This window comes from Pseudopipra pipra, chromosome 11, assembly GCF_036250125.1.
Source record: "Pseudopipra pipra isolate bDixPip1 chromosome 11, bDixPip1.hap1, whole genome shotgun sequence".
Classification (NCBI taxonomy): Eukaryota; Metazoa; Chordata; class Aves; order Passeriformes; family Pipridae; genus Pseudopipra; species Pseudopipra pipra.
The window spans coordinates 21,705,043-21,732,221 of NC_087559.1; the positions used below are offsets into that span (position 1 = coordinate 21,705,043).

The window sequence follows — 27,179 nt, forward strand, 5'->3', positions numbered from 1 at the left end:
TTCCCATCCCTTGGGAAATAGAGAAGGGGAACTTCTGCACATCCTTCTTTCATCCTCTTCACAGCTTGGCACAAGAACATCCAAACAGCTCCGAGTTTTGCAAGAAATGCCCACCACTGCCTACAAATTCTGATTTCTCCCCAAATTGCCTACAAATGCTGATTTCTCAGCACACTGGCTGGGGTTTACACCAGCTCAGTTAAGTCCCTGCCTTCTGACCACCAGCACTTGCCAACAGCCACTGGAAATGGGAGACACCAGTGAGCAAATGGGAGAGGGGAAAAACAGCTGGGGTGATATTCTGACCTAATTCAAGTCAGCTGTGTTTGATTCAAATCACTAATGAGTGAGAACAAGAAGCCTGGCTTCCTATTCTGGATCATTCGGTGAAATGAAATCTTCTTTTAGCGTTTTGATTTGAATCATTTTGTACTGGTTTGATTTGTCATGGCAGTTCCTGGCCTCAGAAGCCAGATACCAACAACTGGTAGTGTTTGTGCATATACTGGTGAGGTGAGCTCTGGCCATTAAACACATGGGCTGACAATGGGTTATCCGTGTCTCAGTGGGTTTGTGCTGGTTTTTTAAAAGTTATTTTTCCATGTTCTGACCAGTCACTCATCTGATAGACCCCAACAGCTCACCAGGGTAGTTTCTCCTCGCTAGGCTAAAATAACTAAAATTCTTGTTCTAGAGACATGCAGGCAATTCCTCCCCAGACTCAGATACTCTCTGCTTTAGTTCCTGGCTCTCCAGGCTCTCAGAGCCCTGGCTGACATCTGCAGGGGGCTGAAAATGTTTGCTGCTCTCTAACCATGCCCTGTTTCCTCTCTGAAGGGACATCCCAGAGACCACCCCAGCTTCCAGCCCACTATGGCAGCAATTTCAGAGAAACACCTGCAAATTCATTGTTGCATCTCTGCCTGCAGTTTTCTTCCCTCTCCTCCTATTGCTGGCCATGCTTCAGTTTTAATCTGCTGTATAGAAAAACTGTTCATTTGCAATATCTCAATTAGTGTTCCTTTTTTTTTTCAGCATTCTCTCTTTCCAAAGAACAGGGTCAGCTGAGTGCACAGCGTGGTCCTGCTGTCAGCCTGAGAGCCAAATTAAACCTGGTTTGGTTTGTGCCCTCCTTCCAGAGCACTGAGGGAGTGACTGCTCAGGCTTGAACTCTCAAACACCTACACCTGTGTCTCCCTCATATTCAGCTTCCACCTGTGGCTGCTGGGACAGTCAGGGAAGGGAACAGCTCTGTCCTGGAGGGCCTTGTCCTGCAGGAAACATGCACAGCCCAGGAGGAGCTGGAAATACTGGGTATCTCCTGAGACAGGGCTGGTCTCCAAAGTTTGCAAGATTGGGTAGCTCATGCTTGAAATAAGAGCCTATTTCTTCACTACAAAAAGAAAAAAGGCATTTTGACTGCAACTTCTGCTGTAGTCCCATTTGTTTTTATAGGAAGAGTAAGGAAAGCTTCAGTATTTGTTAAGGTATGAAAACGTTTCACATCGACCATGTGAAATCCATCTAAATAAGATGTGATTAAACTCACAGCTGATGGCACTTAGCCTGAGGTCAGTACTGTGGGATCAATGCAAATAAACCCTTCCTGCCTTCAAAAGTCAGTCATGTCTGCCCAAAGAGAAAAATGTTCAAGGCAGAGCCACCAAGTGATCTACAGCTGGTGGCATTACTTCATTTACATAAAACATTCATTTAATATCACAACAGGGACTCCTTTGAGCTGACTTACTTTTCTGCAAGAATTATTAAGCAGAGAAAACATGTTTTTTTCCCCTTCAACCATACTGCCTCAATCCACTTCTGTGTTTAGTTTTCACTGGGGGGGAAAAAAAAAAAAAAAAGAAAAGAAACAAAATTACCTCTCCTAAAAAGTGGACTTGACAAAAATTATATCAGTAAAATACCACCTCTCAGGTAATGATAAGCTCATTCCCTGGACTTCATTGAAAATTGCCCAGAAGATACTTTGGGTTTCATAAGAGAGGAACTTCAGAACATTAACTTTCACTGCCTCTGGTAGAAAACCTGCTGAGTGTATGTTTGAGAAGACATCACCCTCCATCCTACATGGGCCAAGGTGTTACCTCAGCACCAGCCAGAAGGCAAGGCAGCAGATTATTAAGAACAACTAGGAAGCTGCAAGAGGCTGTGCTTAGGAGCATCACATAGTTTAGGAGAGCACGGTACGATGCGCCAGGAAAAACAAAATCACATTCCCATCAGAATATTTTGTCCATCCTGTTAAGTGAAAATGTTATCTGGGCCAGGAGAAGGCACACAGGGTGTATTTTTTGGAATGTGGAGTTTTGTCACTTTGGAAGGGGACTGAAAAGCCAAGTACAAGCTATTAGGCAAAGGAAAGGAACCATTATGACTCATGTCCCCTCGCCAGAGGATGCCAGACTCTTAGGAGGAGTGCCTGGGAAGCATTCTACACTGGTATTACCATTTGTCTTCTGGGGGTTAATAAATAATTTGGCTTATGGGGCAGTGGGATTTAGGTAAGTTTATTTTTTCCTGTATTGAGGAAGAGTTGGTTTCTTATAAACTAATACCAAGAAACCAAATTTTAATTGCAACAGACCCACACAGCAACTTATCAACATTCTTTTCCCAATGGCTCTTTTAACGTGAGAATTTAAAATGGGTTTCAAATGCTCCTTCCTTCATTTTTCCTTAGTCCCACGTTTTTTTCCTGTGTCTTCTGAAACCAATCTGAGCCGTATTCTGACCAGAACACTCTTCAGAAATTCACACTGTGTACAAGGATCATAAATAAAACAAAATATACCCACCATAGCTCCACTCTCCCTAAACTACAGAGGCAAGAGACCGAAGAAGAGATAGATGTGCACTGCAGACCCCTCTTAGAACTACCACATCTGGAAGATCTCAAAGTACTGGAATCGATTCATTTCTTCTCAGAAAGGTGCTGAAGAGGTGAAGGAGTCCCAGCACAAACCCTCTATGGGCAGCACAGATGGCCAGGTGATGCTGGAGAAAGCTCAAGTGCAAAGAAGGGAACAAAATGTCTGTTCTGACACCTGTAACACTGACCCCCTATTTTATCTGATCTTTGACCCTGTGTATAATGTAAGTGCCTTCAAGAGCTGCCACAAGCCTCAGTGAAGAGGCAGTGCAGGCAGCACTAGGGGAATTTTCATTCTAAAGGGGCTTTCTCATGGAGGATTTGCCATTTGAACTCCCTCAGACTTCTGCTATATTTGAGTGAATTATCCAGAGCAGATCCAACACAGTTGACAGCCTCTGTCTTGTACTGAGGAATCTGGAGGTGCAGCATTACCCCAGGAAACAGAAGGATAACTTTTTATGCCTCCTCTGAATAAGCTGAAGCAGTAAACTTTATTCCAGGCAAGCCCTGGGTTTTTAAAAACACTAAGAAAAACTAACAAGCAACCTGCTAAGGCAAAACACTCCTGCAGTCCAAACACACCGAGCACTCGTTTGGAGAAGGAAGCAACTGAGAGGAGCTGAGCCCCAGGAATTGTTTTATATCCTTGATGCCTTCTTGTGCACAGCATAATAAACACAGAGCACTCTGCAGGTGCTGATGGCCACGGAGACTCCAGCCTTCAATGTGCTCTGTGGATGTGGACTATTACTCAAAGAGGTCTGCAAGAAACTGTGCAGTTCCTGCACACTCAAAAATAAATCTCATTCTCTCCAGCCACTATGCCCAGGATCAGACTCTTTAAACTTATCTCACTGTGGCAGCTCTTTACAATTTTCCCCATGCCTTGTTATTCTCTTACGAAACTCGCAGCGACACATTCTGCACCCGGTGTTCCAGCCCACAAACCAAACATATTCCCCCAAATAAGAAAATAACAACTCACTGTTTAAAGAAAACACACTTGCAGCCAAATGAGAAGAGCATTTGCCATATTCCCACGTCAGCCCCCTGGCAGTAATTGTATTTCACGTACTGTAAAAACCTAAGGAAACTGAGCTCCTTATCTATAAAAACTACTGTACTTCTTTTCTCAAAGATTTGTCTCCAACAACAACCGAACGTCACATGGGTGAAAGTCTGAATGATATTGCACTCATGTGATTCTGTTTCTATGCAGGCTAAACCTCTCTTTTCTGTTTTGCATGACTCCACAAGCTTTTTTGAGATTTAAAACTAATCCTATTTCACCAAAACATTTTTGTTTGCCTCACATCCAGTTCCCCCATCTCTCCTTTACTGGCAGTGGAAGTTTGGAGTCTTTTCAGTTTGCAGGCAGAGGAATACATTTACACTCCTTAAAAACTTTTGGAGAAGAAGTAAAGGAGGTTGGGTTTAGCACTTAGGAGAATTCGATGTCCTGAAATCTGTCCTGTAGGTGTTCTGGTTTGGAGATGACTTGCTTCCAAAAGTGTGGCCCATTAGAGGAGGGTTATTTCAAATGCTTATAAAACAAGAAGTGAATTAGCATTTACTACAGGGAACAGGACTGTTGTTCCAGCAGACACTGCCCACCACACACTTGTGTCAGGGATTTTTTCTGACAGCTCCCACTTTGACTGTGAGGTTTGTGAAGATTACACAACTCTTGCTACATTGCCCTTACAGCAATCCAGTGGCTCCATTCTTAATTTGTAATTACCTTTCAGCACAGAGGTAATCACACTAGCATTTTGCCATAGCATTTTGTGGGTTATCTGACAGAGCTGGTAGTCATTCCTCCTCCCTGCTAGGCTTAGAGGTGTTTGGAAAACATTTCCTGAAGGAAATTCTAATTGAATCTTCCAGATAAGTCATTTATCCCTTGCTGTTCTTCTTGTGAGAGTTCAAATCTGAAAAAAATAAAAAAAAATCCTTTTTCTTTTGGATATCGGTGCAAAATATACCTGCAGGGCCTGAATGTACCAGCAAAATTCTGGTCTTATTTTCCCCATGTATCACGGGGAGACAAAGTTAATTGGGCGGCTGGATTAAAAAAACCACATGATAGACAACATGGATCATCTGCAGCAGTTAGTCAGTGGGCTTCAAGGAGTGTTGAGAATTCTCAGCAGAACTTTCTCTTTGTAATTCAAACTATTTCTCCTTTCTTTCATATCTGGAGACCTTGAGCAGATCCAAAGATGAATCACTGTTAGAGTTCCAGCTCCATTACGAGACTGTGGCAATCAGTGATGCCATTTCAGTGATTTACACAGGCCATCCTTCTCCAGGAGGAGTGGAGAGAGGAGAAGTGCTGCGATGAGCTCACTGAGCAGCAGAAGATTTTAATGAAAGGAAAGGAACAGAAATCCGAGTCCGAGCCAGGAATATGCCCGAACGAATATGCAAATAAGAAATTTGCGGGCAGACATTTTCTCCTGTTTTGTTTTGGGGTTTTCTTTTTTGACAAACGGTATCTGGCCCGTGGAAAACCTGCCTAACAGCTACGTTAGGCAGGGCTGCGGGAGAGCTCGGAGATGAAAGGAGAAAGGCTTTGCATTTAAAACTGGGAAGGATGATTAACAGACACTCGGGAGTCTCCCGAGGAAATGCCACCGAGCAGCACGGTCGGTGCCGCACACGAGCTGTGACTAACAGCTCTGCACTGCACCTCTGCTCATCCTCCGCGCCGACAGCCCCCCGCCCGAAATTTAATTTCAGCGACTCTTCATTAGGTGTTTCTTCCGAAGTCAAACCCTTTTAATCCAAGTCTGCAACGGCAGAATTTCTGACTGCGGTAAAACAAACAAGGCGAGCTTTCAGACTTCTTATGGGATAAAAGCACGTATGTTGTTTTACTGTGCACACTGTAAATAGCACATACAGCTACTGCAATGATCAGAGGGTGGGAAAGGCCCTGGGTGAAGAAACAGCTGCATTTATTCAGATGAAAGCCCCTGCCATAGAGCATGGATCCACTCTAGTCTGAATTATGCATGTGTGCTTTTCTTGGCAAGCCTAAAAATAATACACACTTTAGATTTTTAATCCATTTGGAGAATTAGATCATGATCAAACAAGTATAGACATCTTAGATTTTCCTACTTTCAGTACTTAGGGAGAGGGTTGTCCATATCACTTATCAGGCAGCATTCTAGAAGTAAATGGACTGAGTTTTCTTGAGAAACCAGTCAAATTGCAGTCAATTGGAAACCTCAGTAAAGAGAATGTCATTTCTCCAAATGACACTCACTTAGCAGAGGAACATTTTGCAGAAGTCAATGGGATCAGTGATAATAGAGCCAGCAGGAAAAATTAAGGGTGTCTTGGGGATAGCTGGGCAGTGCAGGAATAAGAGAAAGAAGTCGTGACTAAAACCAATTCTTATTTAAGTCATATTTGCCCAAGAGGCCGAGCTGAAAAAAATGTGAGAGCAAAAGTTTCAGAACGTAACCCATCTCATTTTGAAATTGGAGTGAAATGTTTCTTTTTGGACATATATTTTATACTGTTAATTTTTCATTTCAAAATGAAATTTTCATTTCATTTCACCTAAATTTAAGGAAATCTGGAAAACATTTTGTTTTAACTGAGCTGGCAAATATTTTAGGCTGAAAAGCAAAGCATACATTGTTTTGCCAATAGTTCTGCAATTGCTGTTTCGGTTCAATTCTGGTTTTGTTTCTCGCAAAATTTTTGTTTCAGCCCCTGAGAATATGAAAGCAAACAAAATTTACCAACTTTGATTCACAGGAATCTGAGTCCCGTGTGGAATGCAAAGGTGCTCCTCATAGCTGGGTAAAATCATCCTTTAAGGTCCTCCCAGTGCAGGTGCCCCATACACTTCTCACAAGAACAGGGCCAGCAGTTGGTACCTGTGCTGGCAGGCACAGCTCAGAGGTAAATTAAGAGATATATAGCTAAAAGTGTATTATTTCAGGACTCAGGTGTGTTCACCTTCTCTAAACCAAGCCCAGCACTTCAGCAGGGATAAATAAGGCAAAGGACTTTCATTATTAAATACTGATAGTACTGAAAGGGCAAAATAGTGTCTTCACAGCTTCCCCTGGGAAAATCATGATAAAAAACGTTTGATGCCAACAATGGGAAACTTCCTCTAAGCTCTTACCTAGGAATACAGAGAAAGGCTGGGCCAAGGAAACAGTTAAGAAAGAGGCAGAAAAATTACCAAAACTGCTGTAAGTTTGCTTGGTATAGTGAATTCTGAGGTCTTCTCTTCCTCAACAACTAGCATTTATACTTTGACTCCTCCTGGTTTGGAATGCTAAAAATAATTAATATTTCAGCAAGGATAAAAGGTTGTGGAGCTGGCAGTCACTTACCTGCCTAGAGCAGAGGGCAGGTGTTCCACAAACATCCCTCCAAGGCAGGAGTGGAAGGGCCACTTCCAAGGATGAGAAAGCAGCTCAGTCATTATTCATTTTTATTGCACTGGTACCCAGGCCCTGCATAAATATTATTTCTGTCTCAGTAGCCTCTTGCTGAGCCAACCAACAGGATGCCAATTAGTGATCACTTTCTAATCTTATTTTTAGTCCTCTGCTTTAAACATCTATTTACTGCTAAACTGACAGAGGTCCCTTTACCCACTGAAAGGTCCAAACAACATTTCAGCTCCTGAGAGCTATGTGATATTTATTCTTTCTCTTAATACCTCTGTAACCAAAACATCAAAACCCAAAACAGATAAGAAAAAACAGAAATCTAGGTACACACACATAAAAGTCTACGTCCACATGCAAAGAATAAATATGCACTATATTTCTACAACATCTAGACCAGGAAAAAACTTTAATTATCGTGGTGTGTATGTAAATGTCAAACATATTAGCAAGATGCAACATGAAGCAGTCTCATAAAATAAAAAATATTTAAATGCCAGGAAAGTGTAATGTATTGCTAATTTCTGCAGTCACTGCTGCTATGTTTCTGTACTCTATTCAGTAGTCAGACGTGAAATGACATCTTTCAGAAAAATATTTAGCCTACTGCCCCTAAAACAAACAAAAAGAAGAAAACATTCCTTTTGCGCCCCAGGATACAGAAAACAGAAAGAATTGCTTGCTCTGGGTGGTAATTAAATGATCCTGAGGACAGCATGTGAGTGTTTGTGTGCATGCACACACTCACCATCTACCCCCAGTTGTAATTAAATGATGTTGTGTTTGTACACACACACACTTATCTTTGCCAAATCAAAGAGCGCCGAAAAACAGATCAAACAGAAGAGGAAAATCAGCTGAGAGTGAGACAGAATGCATCAGGTTTCAGGCTTTCCTAAGTCTGTCGTGTAGGAAGAGTTAGCAATTAGCACGTGGTAACCCTGCAAACAGCACAGCCCTGTCCTGGACCCTGTAATTCATAAGGCTTTCGACCTGTATGAGCAGAGAAGAGAAACCTTTATGAAGGTCAAACAAGTCATTATTCTTCTCATTCACATCATTTACTTTAAAACTTGGCATTTCTAAATTTGCCCATGACATCACGAAACGTTTTGAATCACTGACATGGGGTTACAAATGTGACCAGAGCAGCACTAAACAAAACTGAGGTTACAGTCTTTGCTAAAAGGCATCGACAGATTTACAGCAACCTCTAAAGCTTTGCCATGTTGGTGCTGGTTGCACTTCCGAGCCAGTTACAGTTTCTCAGCAGAAAATGAATTTTTAGAGTTCACACACCCAGTCAAGTGACTCCACGGAGGATTTAAATGTCTCTATAATTATTTTTTATAAATCTTTATGGCTCATCTTTCTAAACAGCTGCATAAAGAGGAACTATACTGAAAATTAAAAGCACTTAATGCACACTAAAAGGCAGAAACTGAAAGGAAAATTTATTTTTGTAAGACCTGTTGAGGGAGGAGAAACTTGTTGTCTGTCTGTACAGACTCAGAGATTAGGTGACCACTAGAAATAAGATGTATGGACAATTTTGTTTATGTTTTCAGTAGCCTGGAATCACATTCAGCCTTAATTGCTGTTTTCCTACCCTACAGTTATTAAAAGTATTCTTCTCTGTTTCTAGAGGGGAACCACAAGACATTATTTCATCCATAGAGTAGGTGAAAGAAGAACAACTTACCAATGTTTTCTTAAAAACATTTGCAATTAAGATGTGATTATGATGCACATTACCAATGTCTCTGCCCAGCAATATTATTGGTGCTGGTAACAGTGCTTATTTTCAAGTATTTTACCTATTTTCTGCACTAATTATCTGTAAAAGGTAACGCTTTTTCATATTAATTTGTCCATTTATTCACCTTCTGTTGTTCCATTGATGGCCAAGTGAGAAACTTCATGAACCATCAGATTAGAAAAACTGAAGAAAAGCAGTGATTTATCAGAAATGCAAAGGCAGGCAAACAGTGAGGACATATCTGTGCTCTCCTCAGGAGGGAGCAAGCCCACCCCATCCAAACACACTTGGGAATTTGCCTTTACCTGCATTTAGCCTGAAGTCAACAGAACACTGAGGAAATGGAAACCCATACCTGGAGTCAGTGTGGACACTCAGACAGCAGAGCAGGTGCAACGACACCTTTCAGGTCTGTTTGTCATTTTGCCCACAGAGGACTCTTAAGTGGTTGCCCATCTTCAGCCCAACAGGAAAAAAACCAGCACAAAACACCTGTAGATAAAGCTCTGCCTCTTCCCTCTGCTTCTGGGCAGCTTTTTTGGGGGGTGTAGGCAGTGAAGGTTTTGCCTCATCAGATGCCTCGTCCTCTTCTCCTCCTCAGAACTCCCTCGTGTTAACAATTCAATTAAAACGCTTGCAAAAGGTTTTCAACCCTTATGGCCTTATTTTTGGTTTCATCCAATACTTGAAAACATTGAGCAAAATTCTATCTGAATTGAGATTGAAAAAAAAAAAAAAAAAAAAGAGAAAAGGACAGGTTTCCACCCATCTTACACCACAAACCACAAACTTTCTCTTGGTCAGGGCATTCCCCTCACTCACCCTGGTTGGGCTGCCTCAGGTAACAGTGTCAGCTCCTGTGGCCTATTCAAGCCCAGCTTCCTAAATGCTGATTTTCCTCCAGTTTCCAGTGTTGCAAGCCAGGGGAAATAAAGCTGGATGCTGAGAAATGCAGACACAAAAGATACTCTTCCCCACCTGAGAGTAACTGCAGGCTCAGCCAAGGATTTCCCTGCGTGCTCTTTTGAAAGAGCCCTGGGAATACAATTCATTTTTTATGCCTTCATCCACTTCACACAGTCATCAGACCTGAAACTTCTCCCAGTGAAAACACACACAATACACTAAACTCTGCTGTCTGCAGAGATACTTGTCATATTTGTAGCACAAGAGTACACACCAGGCAGCCACACCGTGCTGAATAACGAGCTCAGACAGGATCCCCTTCACTCCCAGAAAACAGAGATTATAGGATATCCTAATCTGGAACTACCTAATTTTATAACCTTGCTGTTCCCTAAAAAGTATTTTGCATGTATCAAATATATTTTTTTTTTAAATAGCCTACCAGGACAGTTGAATCCTCTGAAAGTTTCAGTCTACAATTAGAATTATCTTCCGGAGGATTTATTCCAACACCAGTTTCTCCTCACCATAACCACACTGGAATTCCATACAACTTAGCTGATAAAAATGTCTGATCTGTGGGGCTTCAATATTAAGTTTATAGATACTAATCTGACAGAACTTGGATTTAATTTCTTGTGAAAACAGCTCTTTTTTTTTTTTTTTTCAAGTACAGGAAAATGCTGAATTCTATGACTTAATTTCTATAATCTATTCTAGTAGCAGACCAAGGCCCAAACTTCACATGCAGTTTCTTCACTTTCAGCCACTTTTCTCAAGTTCATTAAATGACTCTGTGCCTGTAAACCTGCTGGCAACTGGATACTCCACTTTCCATGCCCTTCCTGCCCCAGTGAGTTTAAATGCTGTTTTACACTCTCAATTGAACATTAAAAGGGCAATGTTACACCCCAGGAATTTCGTGCAGCTGTACTGGTGTTGGCTGCTGTAGCAGAGGACTGGCTTCCAAAGCAGCCCCAGAATTATCTTGTAGACCTTATTACCAAGAAATTGAAAAGAGCCCTAATCAGCTCATTCCTTATAAATAGGAGGAAGAAATAAACAAAATTAAGGGTTTGTTTCTTTTTAAAGCAGCGTTTGAGGCAGTTTTAAATATCTTTCTGCACAGTTATGATGGATTTTTTTTAAAGCAGCATCAAAGAGAAAAAAAAGTGGTTTTGCAGTGTTATCTGACTCCAGGAACCACAACTTGCAAGCAAACATCACACACAATGGAGATGATGCAGAGAAGAACTCGTGCCAGAAACAGAAAATTAATTAATTTAATTAATTACGTCACAGCCCCATACTCATCTATAAAAAGCACACCTCTGGTGTCTCCCTGGCTACAGAATTCCAGCACCATCCTCTCAATCTGGTGTCTTCTAAGATCAAATCTTCAGCTTCAGCCTGCCTTGCTATTTATAGCTGGACAGGGTTTCACAAATATTTGTGGACAGGAAGTGGTTCACAGAAGTCCCTTGTAATTCCTAGTTTTACATACACGAAAAGTTATTTGTCCCTCAGAAAGCTAAGACATATTAATAGGCATCTTATGTGGTATACACCTTTAATGTGTGTTGCATTCAAATGTAAGCCTTTACCTTATAATTATCTCAAACAACCATTCATATAAGTAACAGTAATGTTATTTCTATGAATCCAGCAAAGATTAGGACAGCTAGACTCATTTGGGAAGAACTTCAACTCCTAGCAACCCTTCTGGTGGTAAAAAAACATCTTGGATAATAGACTGGGGACAGGAAAAAAAAAAAAAGAGAGAGAGAGGAAAAAAAGCAATTTGAAAATATTCTGAGTTTCTCAGACCAAAGCTGTTCTGAGCACTGTTACTGTACCTTTAACATCCACAATCCTGCTGGGTAAGAATGAGAACAGTGAACACAAAAAGCTGCCATCAATCCCATCGTGCTGAAGCAAGAGACCAGCACAGACACACAGGAGCTGATCCCTGAATGCAGCTGAAGGAAACCTGCCTTCCACGTTCAGGGAGGATTGGAAATGAGAGAATAAATTGCTTTGAGTTGACAGATACATTTTTTCCTCCCTTATTACACCCTTTCTCTCCTACTCCTATGCACGGGCTCCTGCACGCATTTCCATATTCACTTGTAGGTCATCTCAAACAGAAAGGAAGCATCCAGGAAAATGCCACGGTCCTGGATTTGGGGGGAGGGGGAGAACTTTCAGCCAAGCTTCCGGGTCATCACTGCCTCTGCAAGTTGATTACTCAACTCTCTGCTAATCTGCTGCACAATGCAATTTGATTTCCATTTCCCAAGGAGGTGGAGGGAGGGAGAGAGGAGAATGTATCCAGCTGATGAAGCCATGCTTAGGTTAAAACCCGCTGAAAGCTCTCTGCAGGAAAAGGCATGGAAGGCACTGCAAAGGAATTAATGACTGTTCGTGTTCCCCCACTACCTTTTCCTTTATTAAATATTTTTGTTAACTGAATAAGCATGACCATTTTGTTCAACTTCACTCACAATATCCCCTAACACACACAAAATCCTTTTTTGAAAATGGAGGTTTTTTCCTAACAGGAACAAAAGGTGATTCTGTTTCTTGGATTATTTTTCTTGATCAAAAATTATAATTTTTTTGGTATTTAAAATTACTACTTGTACTTCATATATAGCTTAAAATACTTTTCCTTCTCCTGGAGGCAAAATTTAAAGGCCTCTGGCACCTTCATTGACTAAATGATTAAGAACTTATTTGCCATGCAACCTTAACAAAATAGCTCTGGAACATTTTATTAAAAATGCTGAATTTCTTTTCGGTGAGGAGGAAGCTTGACAGAGAGTTATATTTTGCAGAACTGGTTTGTCTCATTACATAAAGGTTTCAACATTAGACCATCAAACGCTTCATCAGTTTACTTCCAATCTAATCCAACATTTCCCCAGCAATATCCTACTGGAAGTCACTCAATCTGCATATTTCACAAAGAGCAGCTCATTAGTCCCTTGTCTCCCAACCTGCTTAATTACATCACACAGCAAAACCTCATTCATTTTAACAGAAGTCATTCTGCAGACTGATTTTTGTATTTTGATCCCGTTTCTAACAGATACTTTGAACCTTGCTACAGAAGTTGCCCTTCACACAGCATGAAGTTCAAAAAGATAAAGCACATTTTGTGTAACTTATAGTGCCAAATGCAGCCCATGAAGTCAGAGACCATCACAGCATCACCAGGATTGGTAACAGCTGACCTTTGGATCAGACTAAAATGGCACTTCTTCAAAGCTGGGGCTGCTCTAATCAAACACAATGTAAAGCAATAAGGGACCTTCACTCAAATATTTACAGAGGGGTGTTTTTAATTATACAACTGAAATATTTCAACTATTGCACTGGGGAGATTTGCATGAGCTTATTGTGACTTTACAGACTTGATCTGGTTTAAATTATGAAAGTCCTTTATAACTTCCTACATAAGGACCCAGATTAGAGTTTCTTTAATCAGCTCAAATGTATAACATTTGAATTAACCATTCTTACAGTGTGCTTTTCCTGGTGGGGGCTTAATGCACCCACACAAAATGGGTACAGAGGCTTGTTCAACAGAAAAACATGAAGTAAACAAAGCAAAGGCAGCCAGCCTGTGACTGACAGGCAACTAGCACTGGGTATGACTTCTTTTCAAACAGTCCCAGTACTTCAAAGACTATTTTGGAAAGTGGTCTTCTAGATCCACTTGCCACATGTACATATATATATGTGTGTATATACATATATATATGTGTATATATATATATATGTATATGTGGCAAGTGGGTCTAGATATATAAGTGAATCTAGATATATAAGTGGATATATATGTGGCAAGTATATATATATATATATATATACATCACATCACCATGGTAATTCTGTTTCATTAAAATATCTATATTTTTCAGTCAGAACTACTTCACCTGGATTTTCATTGGAAAGAAAAATTTTTGTAAGTATCCTCAGCTGTGAAGGTGACTCTCATAACTAATATACTGAAATGCATTTGGGGCATCCTGGGCTGATTAGTTTAAAGTGATCTGAGATGTGAAAGCTGAGCTGTCAGTCAGAGCAGGGACTGGGAGCAGGTTTCTCAAAAGCCAATCTGTACCCCAAAATCCCTGACAAGGGAGTGACACACTGAAGTTTCCATCTCAGTAGAAATGTACGTTTTATAAACTCCATTTTCCTACAAATGAAAAAAAAAAAGTCTGGTTAGCTGTGTATGGCCACTTTATAAAAAACCAGGATGTGTTGTATTTTCATTATTTTAGCCTGATCACAGTTTCTAATTATCACTTTCTGATCAATCCAGCCACCACAACCACTACTAGCTCTATGTGAAGCCTTTCCAGAGACAAGACGACTAAAAATACTTAGGAACCCTCTTTTAAAAGGGACTGAAACGTTGAAAAAAGTGCAATTGTTAACTAGATTGCATCATAAAAAAAGAGCTGCTAAATATTTTCTGAGAAAATAAGAGATCTTATGTGGGTAACTCTAAAATTGAGAGCCAGGTGGTTTTCACAAAACTCCCGAGCAGTGTTAACTGGGGTACCCGGGGCCAGAAGCTCCTGCTTTGAACTCCTGAGCACAAACTGCTTCTCTGATGTCAGAAGGAAAATCCTCACTCTATAAGTCGTGCTGAGACACTGGAAATTCACTTTAGTAGGTAACACAGGCCCTACAAGGGCAGCAGTTTTCAATAAGTCTGATCAATTTGCAAGCAATAAAAGAACACAATTTTTCGGAATATCGGCACAAAATTCCTCTCTGATACTTTCACGTCCAATAGTTCTCCACATTAATTGGTCAGTGCACAATGCCAAAAATTTTATAGAAAATATTACAGCACAAAAGGCTCACAACACACCCCGTGTCTGTGGAGAAAATCATCCTTCCCACCAGGTCTGTCCGTGCAGATACAGCCCCTAATTCAACAAAGCACTTAGGCCTGATGTTTGGTGCTTTATTCCAGCAGAATTCAAATGCACATGTAAGTGCTTTGTTGAACAAGGAGAGATTTAGGCTTAAGTACTTCACTGAACTGGGACCAGGCTACTATTTATAGAAAGCTTTTTGTTCTGGTTTTATTGTTCAACACTTAAAGTCGTCCTATGGCTTTTTCTTCCCTGTACCTTCCCCTCACACAGCAAAGCTTTTAGGGCTACAATTTTCTTCCAGATGTCCCAGGTTTAAAATCAGGATGGATATCGTAAGCTCCTCCAATTACATTTTTTAATCGTATTTACACAGAAATATGCCAAAAAAAAAAAAAAAAGAAAAAAAAAAGAGGTTGAATGGCAGGAAAGTTATGAAGCCAAAAGTTGTGTGGAATGACAGGATGAAAACTCCCATCCCATCCCACTCCCCCCCAGCACTGGAGCATTCACATAGAACCAAACACTAACACTTGCACCCATAAGAGTTCACTCCAACTTCTCCCAGCACCCTTCCATGTGCAGTGCTCCATTCCACATAGAAATTCAGGCAGGGGCACATCTGAAGCAGAGTTTTATTCATCTTGAAAAGCCATCAGTGTTGTACCCTCTTTGCTCTGCAGAGGCAGGTTGCAAACAGCACCAAGTGGTGTTGTGAGGAGACAAAAATACTTCTGAATGACTTCCAGTTCAACACCAGCAGCTCTGTATTTTCTTTCTTTTAAAAAATATGACTCTATTGCAGAGGGATCTGGACCTACCAGCTCATCTTTCAGTGTAAATGAACATTTTTTCACTAATCTTTGTTTTGATTAACCAGTGTCTTTTCACAGACATTGGTATGATAACTAAAATTCCACGTCTCCTTAAAAAATCTCTAAATATTTCATCTGTTTTACTGACAATACAAGCAACCCACTGGTGTTCTTTTACAGATCTCATGTCCCCCACAAATACACACGTGGGGCTTCTCTATCTGTACACAGATTACCCAAAGCCAGTGCTGTGCTTCTGGGATGCTTGAAAATCTGGCTGGATAAAGCCAGTGGGTTTAACTGACATCCCTGGAAAAGGCAAGTTTCCCTCCAAAGCCACAGCAAGTGTGAGACTGTTTAGGAATTCAAACGGTTTAAGGGGAAAGGATTCATCTTGACATTTTTTGGTAACGGAAGGAGAGAGCTAAAACGAAAGGAGAGGCGGCAGAAAAAGAGAAGGAGTGATGAAAAGAGGCAGCTCCGGCTCCTCGGTGGAGCGTGACAGCAGCGGCTGCGGCACCGGCCGTGCCCGGGGGAGGGAGGGAAGGCAGGGAAGGCAGGGAAGGCAGGGCACTGCTGCTGGTGTTTGATGCAGAGCCTGCGCTGCACAGCAGAGCCACTGCGGAGCCCCCTTCCCACTTCCCTTCCCAGGGAAATCCACCCCTGAGCTTTCGCTATGGAAATCTGGGAGAGAACTCCCTTCGCCTGATGCTTCCTGCGCTCGGGGGAACAGGGGCTCGTGTGTCCTTGTAAACACTTGTACAGAAACAGCGGCAAAGGCTCCAGCATCCCTTCCTCCTGTGATTCAGGACTTTCACCTCTGGCTTCCAAGACGGGCAAAACCATCCCCCAAAAGCACATTATTCATCAGAGCGCCCTAACAACAAAGCCACTGAAATCACCGAGAGAAACTTTTCCCCATTTTCAGGAGGTACTGAATCAGACTGCAATAGCCCTCAGCTGAATTATTAATGGTACCTTGTAAGCCATTATCATGGGAAGATCTCTATTAGTCAACAATTTAGAGTGCTGTTTTCAAAAACATCCACCTTAAAGGATGCACAAATTCCATTGACAAGCCAACAGGACTTAAAATTCCATTTGGCTTCCATTCCTCCTCTTTTTAAAAATCCTGCTGTTAATACATTAAACCTTTCTACTGCATTATCTATAACTTCTTTGACAATCAGGCCATAAATGCTACTTTACAAGAATATAACATTTGGTGCTAAGTTTACAAATGCTATTTTCCCTCCCTGGAGCAGGATGAATTTTAAATGCAGGGTATTTAGTTCTAGGCAGGTTCTCCTATTTGAAATGCAAAGGTTCTCAGAATGGTGCCCTCAAGAAGAACAGCAAAAATCCTGGTGTTTTCATGGACAGAGGAGACTTGGTTGGTTGTGTATATGCAGAACCTGACACACTTTCTTCTGTTTAAGGAAGTGGCTTTAATACTCTTGAGGAATAACATTACAAATATCTTGCAGACACAAACAGTGCTTTAGCACTTACAACAGCATTTTCTACCCCAAATTCCCAGGAGCTTTACAAGCAGTGATGAATTAACCCTTGAAACATTCAGGTTGGGTTCACATTGTAGCAGTTTAATTATAAATCTGAAACAACAGCCCAGCAAAGACAAGGAACTTGTATGAAGGCAGAAGATGCCCCTTAAAAAAAGCAAGTAAAAACACACAGAGTCTTAGTTCCCCATCCCACCACATACATGCATTTTTTTAGTCTTTCCATGATGCTGCCTTGAGGAGGAAACAAGGGATATTATGAAGTTGGAGCTGTGCTAACAAGATAAATGTATGAACATGGAAGTCATTACTAACACTGCAGCTGTATTTTATTCTGATGAATAGGAAAATATTGGCTGAGATTTTAAGGGCAGCAATACATTTCAAGTAAGCTTTATCACAAGTCAAGAGAACTCACTTGTACATTGAAAGGAAGACGTGAAGGAAGCACAAAAAAGAAGTGGAATTCAGGGCAACAGCTTCAGCAAACTCAGTCAAATGATTTGTAATGGCTCCTGAAGAGATGATCAAGGAGTTCAGGAAACTGATAATTACCAACAAAGCCCGTACAAAATAGTGCAACAGATTATCTCAGTGCAGAGGGACCACAGGAGCATTGTAAGAGACCATTTTATTGTTACACCCAGTCTTTTAAAGGCTTTGACTGTCAGAAGAGGTTGTACAGAGGGTGAAACAAGTGTACTTAACAAAGAAGGGCACAAACGTCTCAGTTCTGATCCAGACGAGCCAACACACGAAAGGATCAACAACTAATGAGGGACATAAAAAGGCAATAGGAAAAGGATCTATAAATACAACAGAAAAAAAAGTGGGAGACAAAGATAAGGAGGGATTTTAGTATTTAATAGGAAAGGAGAGAAAATAACAGATGGCAAAGAGAAGGCTGAAGTATTCAGTACTTCCTTCATATTCTTTTAATGTCTCCATCTAAAGGATAATGAAAAGCAAAAAAAATTTCCAAAGTGATTTTTACCAAGAAGACAGGATTAGAGGCCTGAAGAAGAAAAAGAATAGGCTAAAAAGTATCAAAAGAAGCCAGACATACTCAGTCTGATAGAAAATGATGAAGTTCACTGCAGAGTACTTAGGGAATTACATAAAGCCATCCCCAAACATTAGCTATTATATTCAATAATGCACAGAGGGGAAAGTTCCCAAAGGACAGTGGAGAGGCAAAATCAGTGTGCAGCTTCAAAAGGAGAAGAGGGTCCAACTCAAGGAACTATAAATCAATCCACCTCCCTTTTATATTGAGGAAAAGGCTGAAACAAGTTTAATCATCCCACGAGCACCTGAAGGATTAAGTGCCTGGAATTAATGAGGATGTGAAAGCAAAGCCATTTCCTTTTTGATGTGGTGACTGGGCCAGCACAGAAGGACAGCCCAGGAACAGGCAGTGCAGACTGTCCACAGAAAGGCTTTCAGTAACTGGCCAACATGATATTTTCATGGGGTGTGAGGACTGACATGAGATTGCAGATGAGCAGGGGGTTGATATGAATTTGTGCACAGTTTCTTTAAAGAAAACCAAACAAACCAACCCTCACATTAAAAGTGATCACAAAACTCCCTGTCAGTGGAATGCATCTCACAACTCACTGCACACATTAGAAAATTCCAGTAGAGAAAAACGTTGGTGATGTAAGCAGATGGGGTCCAGACCATCTTATTCCACAAACAAACAAGATCAAAATTCAAAACGAGACTTAACACATCGAAGAACTTTTTGAAAAGTGAAGTGTAAGCAGAGAAAGTGCAAATCTAGACATCAAGTGGAAACACAAAACAGAAATAAGCTGAGTTCTGCTGAAAGGGATCTGGAAGACACTGTAGACTGTGAGTAACAAACAGTATAATGGTATTTTTAAAAAGGCATGTGTCAGGCCAGGATGTCTAACAGGAGTGCCACACACAGAGTAACCTTTCCATTTTTCTCTACTGTCCAGAAACTTGCAAAACCTGAGCGGGGAAAAAAAAAAAATCACAAGAAAAATTCACAGTAAATGTAACTCTGTCTTGTCATCTTATTTAGCCAGGGAGCAATAAAAGTCAGCAGTGCCAAGGGAAAATATGAGGGGAACACTGTTGAGTCACACAAAAAGCAATGTAATACTGTATCTTTTGGAGGGAACACACCCATTAACACCAAACTTCACAGGCCATAATGGCATTTTCTTGTTCCTATTGCTCTCAAAGTCTTTAGCACTTGACACAGAATCACCAGGGCTACAGTGTGTAACACATTGATTTTTCAAAGTATTTAACCTCTCAAGAATCATTGTACATCTTCCAGATAGATCCTTGTGGCATATGTATGTTTAATCAAAAAATGGGCCTAGTTTTTGTCAGGGCTTTTGGACACTTGGTACTCACTTTAATTAGAAAAACCCAGTAACGTGGAATAGATCTTTTCCAGATAAAATTTTGACATTTTCCTTTCATGTAATTACTTTCTACTATTTATAGGCCAAAACTCACGCCAGCCTTTTATTTTTAGTTCATATAAACTGATTTAAAGCTTGTAAAACACTTCACACACTAGAACATGCAGACTGTAGAATAAAGCAGTGCATTAACACTGCATTTGAATTTAAGACTACAAGTTCAGTGCAGCAAAGCAGTTGTGTCTGCACCTAATATTGCCACCAATTAGTTATTATTGTGTAAGTTTATTCTCAAAACTACCATTTTGCTTTTTCTGTGACTGTAGGCCAGCACCTAAAAATGCACAGATCCACTTCCTCAGATGACAAAGAATATAAATCTTAATTCTTTTAGAGTAATTACCTCAAGCTTCAGCAGTTGCTGAGAAATCTGATGTTAGCAAAGAATATGTTTCTGCTCGACTATCATAAATCTCCTCATTCATACTGCTGCTTAAAAATATTTTGAGACACCTATTAAAATACTTTCTAGGAACCCATCAACCTATTGGAAGTCTTCAGTTTGGGTTACAGAGAACATTCCCTGAAAACAAAATTCCTATTCTTTCAATCCTCTTAGACAGCATTAGCCTCTTCAAACAATAACCACATTACAGAAAGGTTTGTAATACCAAGAAAGTACCTGAGTCACAAAAAATGAAATGCTGGATTGTCTAATATATGGCCCTATTTTGTATGCTCTGCTGAATCCAATCACACCTTCCATGATGGAAGAGTTCCCATGAATGGGAATAACTTCTACTGATGAAGAATTGCTATTCAATAAGCAGGACAGAATACAGATGATCAGCAAATACATTCAAGGTGACACTGTGACTTTTGCACAGGAAGGCTGTCCAGAGGCTTGGAATCTCCTACTCATCATGAGATAATGAAAGGTGTTTTTTTCACTGATAACCACCAAGGAAAAGCTCCTGTTCACCAGAGAACTCCTGAACCTAAACCATTTCAAGAAGAGATACAGGTGATACAGAGCAGACAGCAGCAGCTGCAATACATTTAAGCAATCCCTACCCCTGCTCCAGGACTTTAAAGTAGATATAATTTTCATGAAGTTCAATATAAGTTATTTAAAGCACATTAAAAAATAAATTGGGCTAAAGGCAATTCCCCAAACACTGTGGAATTAATGACTTATTAATCTTAGAAAAGAAATGCTGAATAGAGACAGCTGCAGTATTCTGGCTTCATAATGCAAAAAGGTTTTCAAAACTTGAAATGTGCATCCAGGCTCAAACTGCTGCAGAGTTTGGTGGCTGTGAGAGGGAAATGTGATTTGGTCTTGCAGCTCTAGGTCCTGTCCCTTCAACAACTAGAATCAATCCTTGATGAATTTGCAAACCCCTGCGACTGGTTTCCGTACATAGATACAATATATGTATATTGTATGTGTATATACATACATTGTATATTAACATATATTGTATTTTGTATATTGTAATTGTATATTATATAATATACAATTATGTAATAATTGTATATTCTGACTGCTACATGCAGGCAGGAAAAGCATCTCCTTCACAAGGAACACCAACGAAAGAAGGCAGGTTTGGTCCTGAAAGACCCAAGGCTATGACTTTTTAAAGGTGTCCCACTAGACAATGAATAAATTAGTTGTGCAAACAAAGATTCTTTTATTATGGCAACTGTACTACCCAATACACAGCACTGCTGCTGCTGCTCTCCCACAGATGTTCAGCACCACAAGGTTGCCTTCACAAGCCTTTGGCACCCCAAATGTGGCAACCTGGGGGAGCTGAGCAGTTCTTGGGATGCATGGCCTTGGAATGGGAGTGATGGGAAGACTGTAAAACCTGCCAGCAACACAAGGCCTTCAGATGAGAGGAGAGAAAGAGCTGAAGGCAGATAAATAAGCTCCCACAGGGGAATTGCTATTGAGGCCATGAGGGCACTGACCTGAACACTCAGACTGAAGAAAAAGGCTCTTCAGAAATGTCTTTTCTGCACTCTTAAAGGTGTACAATGAACCCTCCAAAACATGCTTCTTATTGTGTTAAATATGCAGCAGCTCCTGCCTCCAAGAAATATTTAAACCTTTTTTTGGTTTACATTCCAGAGTGTGGAGGGTGTCCCCGCAGCACGCCAGCTATTTTATTTATATGTTACAAAATATTCAAGAATTCTGAACATAACGTTCAAAATATGTAAGAACAAGGCCTTTTACATAATGACCTCCAGATATAAGGCCATGCTGATGCATATGGAGTGACTCAGGACTATGCCAGTTACACAGCCCTTAGGATATGCTGTATCAGATCACATAAATGTGAAGAATTGGTCACACCTGTAAAAAGGAAATCTGAAATATTTCACTGCTAAGTGACTCCATTTATGAAGAGGAAACCTTTTTTTTCAGAGTAGGCTTTGGCAAAAAATAAGCCTTTCTGGTTTAACTGATAATTCTTTAGCAAGAGACCAATATGTATCTCAGCCTCTGTGACACACATTACTGTCACTTCTACCATCCTATTACACACCAATATTACTTGTTCATGCTCACTTTTCCTTTCTCAGATACTTTGAATTTTTTTCTTTTCAGATAATTATAACTATTTTATCCTTTTGCATTTGCCATTTCTATACTTAAAATAGTCTGCATTTCTATTTATCTAGTTTTTACAGTTTTCTTCTTTCAGAGGACAACTCAAGTTCCACTTTGAACTTTGTGAATTGCAGACATTTGCTGCACAGTATACATTATATGTAAAGCTGGTTTTAAACAGAATTCTTCAGTCTGACACACACATTCCAATGGTAAGCTTCATCAGAAGTTTGACCTTTGTTCAGATGTTTATTTTAAAAGATTTCAGCAGCCACACAATTTTGTTTAAATGTAAACATTCGTCCTGTTCCCAATTATCTTCTCCACTATCATCTCCCATCGGACTGTCACTAAAACAATCACTTATCTCTTGCATAATTGCTCTGCTTTTTCTTCATGGTTAACAGAGATTATTTTTTCCCCAACTGCAGCCAACATCCTGCACCTTTTCTGAGGTTACAATGCAAGTTTTAGGGTGTTTTGAGTAGCAGAACTTTCTTTTTAACCTCACCTGCTATACTTTAAACTGCCTATAATAACCAGAATATGCAGGTTTTGTTGATGTAGATGAACTCTAACAAGCACTTAGAGGATTATCAATATTCAAACAGTCCTAATTTCTACTCACACAATTGAAGTCCCTGTGGTAAGTGACCTGAAGTGCTTCATTCTTGGCTAACCATGGATGAAGAACCAGACAAAGGCACCAGGTTTGACTCAGCCATCTACAAAAAGGTAGCAAACCCTTTCTGAGGTGCCCTAATGTGACATGGGACACAGTGGGGACTCAGAGCCCTTGGAGGCAGTGCCAAGGCCAGGGGGGGACCCCGAGGCATCTCCAAGTGCCTGTTTGGGGAAAATCAAACCAAACCAAACCCACGGGCTATGATAGTGGTGCATTCAGTCTCCCCACTGTGCTACTCCAAAATGAATCCTATCAGGGTGACAGCATTACAGGACACCATAGAAATATACCCATCATCTCCCCATGGAACTTGTCAAAGCCAATAGAAATGTGCTTGGTTTAATCAGGAAATAGGGAATTGAATGGTTAAAAGACATGGTCTGGACAGAGAGATGTGCCAGACATTTGGATCAATATCACATCCAATAGCCTGGATAACCAAGAGGCTGTGCTCCTGGATTTACAGCATGTGAGCAAAGGACAGTGCTGGTAATGATACCACATAGGAATTCAAGCTAGCATAAAACTCTGCATTCATTCCCTTAAAAGTTAAAGTGAAGATGTTCATACTGACACTAAACTGAACATTTAATACATATTCTTTTGCTTTAGGAAGAACTTACTGCGATCTTCACTTTGAAAATGGAGCTCAGCATTAGGTCAGGAAGTCATTAAAAATACTGAGTTTATTAGCAGGATCCACAGACATACATAGGCAAGCAACCTCTTCACACAAAAGTCATGAAAACGCTGAATCCTATTTGAGTCACCACATGAAAATTAGTCACGTGTAGATGAGGGGACAGGATCAGAAACGAAGTGCTACTTGAGAACACGGTGGTAGGCATGCAGTCCCACTCAAAGAACTGCTTACATAACTAAGGGCTCGCAGTACCTACCAGCCATACACCAGTATTCTTTAAAAGATTTCTTTTTACTCTTTGGGAGTTGAGTTTCAGCAGTGTCAACTTTCACACTGTTTAAAAACTTACATTTTAGCTTATTTCGGCAGCAGTGAAGTCCTGCTCTACACCACTGCTTTCAGCTTGCCTGTCTTCCCGGCACCTTATCTTGGTGCTTCTCAAATATCACTTTACTAAAAAATACCCTTTAAATAAAAAGAAAGTAAAGAATGTATTAGCACAGGATTAGGTTGGTGTAATGTGATAAAAGTGCACAGTAAAACAGGGGGAAAAAACACCCACAAGCAAAAACGATCAGCAAGAAATACACGGAAAGAAGTAAACTTTTTGACAGTTTAATTCAGCAAAAGAGAGGTTTCCTCCACCTACAAGACAACAGGCCTTTCAAAGATACAAAACGGAAGACAGTGTTCCTTCTTTCACATTTCTAGTACAGTCTCCAAATCAAGATTTTAGGGAAAAAAAAAAAGGAGCCCATTATGTTCAGTGACAGTAGGAAAGCACATCTTGACGACATCCAAGCCAAGGTGGTGGCGAGCGGGACTACAGCGGCCACCTCTGCGGGCGGCTGGTGCACCGGGGACCTGGGCAAAGTTACCGCCCGCCGCACTTCTCCTCGGGCTCGGAGGTGCTCGGAACGCCTCGCTGGAGCACTGCAAGGCTTCGGAAACTACTGCTCGTACAACATTTAAATCCCCCCGTGAAAAAGAAGGGGGAAAAAAAATCGCCGGTCGTAGCAGAGCTCAGCCGCAGGCGCTGGGCGAGCTCCGGGGACACGGCGGGGACAGCGCTGCCGGGCGGGCTTCTCCTTCATCACCCCCGCCGAGGGAGCAGGGCTGCGGGGTATAACCTCCTCCTGACCCTCTCAAATTAATATTTCTAAGAGGAGCATCACCTTCTGGCGCTCGGCGCTGCTCCTGCTCCCGCCGGGCGCGGTGCCTCAGGCGGGCGGGGGGCTCCGGTACCGCCGGGTCCCGGCCCCCGGGCAGGGCAGAGCGCGGCCACGGCCGCCTCCCGACCCGCTCCTGTCCCCGCGAGCCTGAGGGGGCCCGACACCGGCGGGTTCCATCCATCCATCCGCCGCCCCGGCGCATCCCGCGGCCGCATCCCCGCTGCCCCCGGCGCCGCTCCGGGGCGGGCTCGGCCCCGCCGTCCTCCCCGCGACCCCCTCAAGGTCACCCCAGCGCGGGGCAGCCCCGGGGGCCGCCGCTCCGTGCCCACCCCGCTCCCGCTCCTACCTGAGGCGGCGAGCGGAGCCGAGCGGAGCCGCCGCTGTCCCTTCTCCGGCGGCGCCCGGAGAGTCCGGGCCGCGCTCGGCGCCTCCTCCTGCGCCGGGGCCGCTGCGCTGCGCGGGGAGGCGGCGGCTCCGTCAGACTTAGCGGGGAAGCCCTGGAGGGGGGCCGGGCAGCGCCTCTCCCCACCCCGCGAGGTGCCGGAGCCGAGCCGAGCCTCCCCCGGCGGGGATGGGGCTCCCCTCAGCGGGGACGGGCTGAGCCGCGCCCCGCTCCGCTCCGCGGGGGCTGAGGGCAGCGCGACCCTCCGCACAGGGAGTGTGCGGACACACACGGGCTGCGCGGACCCTCCGCGGGCTCGCGGGCTGTCGAGGCAGTGCCGGGAAGCGAGAGGCGATGCCGCGCAGGTGAGGGCGGCTCCGAGCCCGCTCCGGCCAGAGGGGCTCGACCGCGGCCGTTCAGTACCAGAGCTTTGACACCATCACCTTTTCTTTTGTTTTTTGTTTGGTTTTTTTGGGTTTTTTTTTTTTTTTTTAATACTCACGGTTTTCAGCCCCACTTCTCCAAAAATCACAAGGGGAAGGCCCGACCTTGATTCTGAGAGGTGGAGAGTCCCACCCTGGGACACGGAAGCTGTGGAAAAAGGAAAAATATATCTGTGTTTTCACTTTCTGAGAGAAGTACAATGTACAGGTGATGGGCATTAAATAGACTAAGCAACTAACACTCCAGTTTTGGAAAATTAGTAATAAAACTCAACCCCACAACTTAGATTTGAAAATACTACTTTTGCTCACAACATTGCTAAAAAGAGGATGACACCTCTGAAACATTGCCAGAGTACTTCATATTGGGTGTTTAATTAAACTATCCTGGTTTTACACATAGGCTTAAAGTAGATTTCATAACAGTTCTCTTGTGCCACATAATCTTTTCACCATGAGAGTTAAAACCAGTTACCAAATGTCTCCAAGATTGAACTGAATCAGAGCAACTTTTGAAGAGCAGAAAAATGTATTTGGTAGATAGGATGGGGTTTTTTTTTTGGTGTAAAAGATACACACACATCATACAACACCTGTAGACTGCTACAGCAAACAACACTAGTACTTTAATCGGAATACTGGAAATCTTCCACCACTTCTTATTGGTGACTAGCAGTGCTGGCCAGCCCTGCTTGTTGGAGAGATGATACACTGTTAATTATATTCTGATTACTATCTTCCCTTCTTCCTTAACACCATTTAAATTCCAGTCTCAACCTTATCTCATCGAGGACTTAAGGAAAAAGTAGGACAGCCAACATAACAAAAGTACAACTCCCTCCACATCTTTAAAAACTATTTCTGACTTATTTAAAACCAGGAGAAGCTATGACCATAGTTTTGTAGTGCTTTCAGACAAGCTCATTAACAAAATCCAGACTTGTAGTTCTCACCAAGCTCAGTTATCAGCTTTGGAATGAAAATCAGAAACCTGTAACTATTCTGCAAATATCTAGATTAGTTTTCTCATTTGATCTTAAACCACATGTTTACTGTCAACTGAGAACCAACATTTCTGGTGCTTTCCCCTGCTACATCTCCCTGGGTCATGGCAAAGATCAAACCAACTGAGAAAAACCAGTCAAGAGTAGCAGCATCTCTGTTCTGACAATGCTTAGAAAGATGGCAGAGAAAGCCTGAATGAAATGTTTACAAAAATAATCATACAAACATTAGGTAAATGTGGTGCTATTTCCAGCTTGTGCTTATTAATCATTTAAAGCAGATGATTGGAGCACCATTTGAAAAGCATTAGATGTGCATTCCTACTGGCTGCCTGCAAAGGCACTTGGCTGGTAATTCTGTGCTGCATAAAAACATTACATCCTGCAGACTGTTTTCACAGAAATACTAAATTCCACACACAGCTACACCTGTTAAATACTAAGGATCACAGCACAGAGCTCAAGATTTAAATATTACACGGGACAGTCTCCAAACATGTGATTCCTCACATCATAACATCCTCGGCGGGTCAGCTACTGCAGCTGGAATTAATAACACCAGAGCAGTACAAATGATTAATTCCCTTGCTTCCTCTTCATCTTC

General features: G+C 41.8%; 1 protein-coding gene across 7 annotated transcripts in view; it reads right to left on the reverse strand.

Annotated features, from left to right (window-relative positions):
• The window catches only part of ATP2B2 (ATPase plasma membrane Ca2+ transporting 2), a 408,955-nt gene extending 383,720 nt beyond the window's left edge, over positions 1-25,235 (reverse strand). For 3 of the 7 annotated variants that reach the window (XM_064668150.1, XM_064668167.1, XM_064668161.1), the window contains exon 1: positions 25,093-25,226. The gene's annotated coding sequence lies outside the window, so the exon portion shown is untranslated. Of the gene's footprint in view, positions 1-25,092 lie in introns of all 7 variants that reach the window. The other 4 variants (XM_064668159.1, XM_064668168.1, XM_064668162.1 and 1 more) reach the window with 3 other exon arrangements.
• Positions 25,236-27,179: the final 1,944 nt, after the last annotated feature.